The sequence below is a fragment of the Clinocottus analis genome, unplaced genomic scaffold (genome assembly GCF_023055335.1).
Source record: "Clinocottus analis isolate CAN_PGR_092001 unplaced genomic scaffold, fCliAna1.0.p SCAF_11, whole genome shotgun sequence".
Taxonomy (NCBI): domain Eukaryota; kingdom Metazoa; phylum Chordata; class Actinopteri; order Perciformes; family Cottidae; genus Clinocottus; species Clinocottus analis.
The window spans coordinates 8394638-8398587 of NW_027175832.1; positions in this window are offsets into that span (position 1 = coordinate 8394638).

Consider the following 3950-nt stretch of genomic DNA (forward strand, 5'->3'; position numbering starts at 1 on the left):
AGAGGCTTGTGTTTCAGAAAAGTCTGCTGGCATTTTCCATTCCATTATCCAAACAACTTATATCCTATTTCGGGTTGCAGCGGCGCTGGAGCCGATCCCAGCTGTCAATGGGCGAAGGCAGGGTTCCCTGGACGGGTCTCCACTTTATCACACATAGAGACAGACTCTCACTCACATTCACACCTCCGGGCAATTTCAGAGCCTTCAACCTGAGCCGCATGTCTTTGAACTGTGGGAGGAAGCCGGAGAACCCGGAGGGGAACCCACGCTGCCACGCGGAGAACGTGAGATTCCACACAGATTCCCGGGCCGAACATCCTGGTATTTTTCATTAGCAGACTATGTATTGGGACACACTGAGTATGTCCCAATACATATGTAAGTATGTTACTGTCGATCATTCCAGTTCATTCCATATGAGATCAATGTGGATGTCTGTTCTATCTGCAGGCAAGCGAAAACTACTCCCCCTCCATCGGTCTGTCTCTCTTTCTCTCTCATGTTAGAATAAAAAGAATGGCCTGCTCCAAGCTGTTGGCACAGTTTGAGGCACACCTTTGACAATGAAAGGAAAGTGCTGTCTGTGGCCAAAGAACAGCATGAAAAGTCAAAAGGGGGAGGAGGAGGAGGATGGGGGAGGAGGAGGAGGGATTCAGGGAGGAGCGCAGGTGTGTGCCCTCTCGTTCTCTTTCAGGCAGCACATCAGCTGATGGTGAGTGGAGGGCTTTTCCCCTGAGCAGGTCACTCTTCACAGTAAGTGAGGCACACGCGTCTCTCCTCTTTGTATTTCCCCGCGGCTCTGCCCGCATTTTCGACCTCGGCATTTTGCTTTTTGCGCTTCTACCTCCAGTCCCCACCTGAGAGCTGCTGCTCATCATTCCTGGCTCCTGTGTGAACTCACCTGAGGTTTGACTTCTCTGTGTTACTCTGTTTTGATGAAATGCTCTTTTTTTTTTTGGACAGGATTTTTTAATAGATTATTTGGTGAGCTCGTCATAGTCACTTCTTTGAGTTGAACTTTACAGAAATGTGTATAAGAATGCCAGTGCACCAATTTCTATTTAGCATACTAGATATTTAATACTGCTGCGGGTAAAAATTGTCTGCTTAGATTTGAAATCTTCTTCATAAAGGGTAACATGACATGTACGGTTATATAAATATCTTAATGTTAAACAATTATATTTCTAAACTGCTAATGTTTAGTGGCACGAGAAGACAAGTTAGAAGAGGTTTATTTTTACCATTCATCCTGAGGGGAACATGAATGTGTATATGTCATGACAATTCCTCTGATAGTTATTCCAACATTGGACCACAAACGTCCACCTCAGAGTGGTGCAGGAGGAACTATCACCACAGTATTTTGGGTTCGACCTCTGGGGACCTCGAGTGTCAATCTAATAACAATACATCCAATACTTTTTTTAAGAGATGTATCATTCTGGCATGGCTAAAACCTTTACATCTGGTGACTGCAAATGCTCCCTAATTTTTGTATACCCATCAAACCGTTAATGTATCTTTAGAAGCATCTGCTTTCCACACTTTGCAACATTTTTCTCGTATGTCACCCATCTGTATTCCTCAATTCAATTTTGTGGTAAATCAATCTTCTTCTTTTTTTCTCCCCTTGCTGCCTCCTCCTTTCCCGCTGAAAACCACAGGCTGGATTGATTGATTTTTCATCTACAGCTGTATGTGAATCCATGAATACTGCAGGCAAGCAGTGAAAGTGGTGGGACACTGAAAATAGCCCGGAGCCAGTTCCAACTTCTAAATCAGTAAGTCAGCACAGCAGGAGTCAATGTGTCTAAACACAATTAGCTCAGCCTTGTGTTGCTCACTTTGTGTCTCTTCCCATCACTTGTGTGTTAGACTGTCGCTCATCATCCGTCATGTTACGTTGTCTTTCCCCTTTCAGCCCCTTCCCGCAGTACTGCTGCTCCTCACTCCTCATAAAGCTGCAGCTGTCATAATAAAACCCGAGTGACAGGGAAAAAATAAACACGATGAGGTTTGTGTTATTGCGATGTGCAAAGTCACATTTATTTTGCCTCGAAGCGGGCTGCTAATTTGTTATTTGCCCTCAAATAAAGGATTTCCCCCTTTTTTCTTATTTATATACACAATTAACAGTTAGCGAGGACTCTCCGTCGTTGAAATCGCCAACTGAGCGGCCTCGCTGACCTTCTTGCTTCGCATGCGAAGCGCACATTATCACCCACCCCCAAAGATTAATATTTGGACAGGGATGTTAAGCTTGAGTGAGATACTGCAGAAAAAGGACAGATGGATGAAGCAATGAACAAACCTTTGTTCATTTGTCATTTGTACGTCCATCTGTCCCTCACACACACACGCACACATACACAGTTGATTAGGATTTGACATAAGTGGGAGTAATGATGCATCCCACCGCCACACTCTGGCATTTTGTCACATTCATAATGTCCCAATTGATAGTTAAAGAGCTTATCGTTGTGAGCGAAAATGACAAAGAGTTGTCGTATGAATGACAATTGTCAGAACTAGAAAGTAACTCACACACACTCGAGTACTATACTTGTTTACGATTTTAAAATACTTGAGTGTGAGGAGGGACATATTGCACTTTTTACTTCCCAACACTTATTTAACAGCTCTTAGTTAGATTTCGGCCTCAGATGTTTTCGTACACAACATGGGATAACATTCTACTACTCATCCCAACCAAATACAACATTTAAGTAAACCAGCAAATAATCATTTTGTACAAAGTTTCTAAAAGGATTTGCATACACATACATACCATTAGCTATAGCTTCTGTCCTATAGCTCATGTAGCTACTTATGCAGTTCAAGTTAAATGTGTCAAAGTAAAGATTGCATCAAGTTTGTGAGTCCAGACTTCTGAAACGCCCGCATGTCTCAGGATATAGACTCCCATGGTGTTTGAAAGAGCCTTTGGTTTAATCTGTCTTCAAAGTCTCGTGGTTTGTTTGGTTTCAGGCGTCCTGGGGGACGCGGCCGGGATTGGCCCGATCGATCCGAGAAACCGTCGGCGACACGGCTGATATTCAGGGAGTCGGACGCCGATGTAAAAATCCGTTATTCACTCAAACCTTCGCCAAATGTCAGCGCACAGGCCGGCGAATCCATTAAATGGCTTGTTTACGTGTTGAAATAAGCGGTGTGTTTACTTGCAGGGGCTTCGCTCTGGTCGACCACCTGACCCTTAAACCTGAGGCTTCGCCTTCTGCCTCCGCACAACTAGTCTGTGTGTGTTGTTTATCCAACCGGGAGCAAACAAGCTCCCCCATCCTCTGTCTGCCGGTGCCAGGAGAGGTCAGGGGTTTGTGTCGTGACGCAGTCGACTTGCTGGTGTCACCGAGTGTTTGTTGATGTCACCCCTGGAGAGGAGAAGAAGGGCGGGAGGAGGTGGGGGAGCTAGAGCCGTCGAGGCTAAATCATCTGGCTCGTCAATCACAGAGGGAGGGGCCCGGTGAGCTTCGAGTTACAGTTGATTCGGGCCCCATCGCGCTGCAACTATTATCAGCATGAATAATACATGGGAGTGAGTTGATTGAAATTAGTTTTCAGAATTATGGCGACTCAGCGTGCGTCTCGACACTCCTGATTTTGTCTTTCTCTCACAGCCGTTGCTCGTTCTCCTCACCTCTCAGTATCCTTTTGCGCCGTTGCTCCCTCTCTTTCTCATCGTCTCTGTGCCGCTCCTGTCTCATCTCGTTTGCAATTTCTCACATTCATTCTCTCCCCTTGACCTCTATGTCACCCCCCCCCCCCCCCACATTCACTCCCTTCACCCAGCCCTTCCATTTTGTTTTATCGCTTTTATTTATATCCACGATCTTATTTCGTAGAATTGCTCCCAATTTGTTCTGTTTCTTCTTATCGCCCTCTTCTCATTTTTTTTTCTTCCGTACACCAGCTGGAGCCTTGCCTTCACC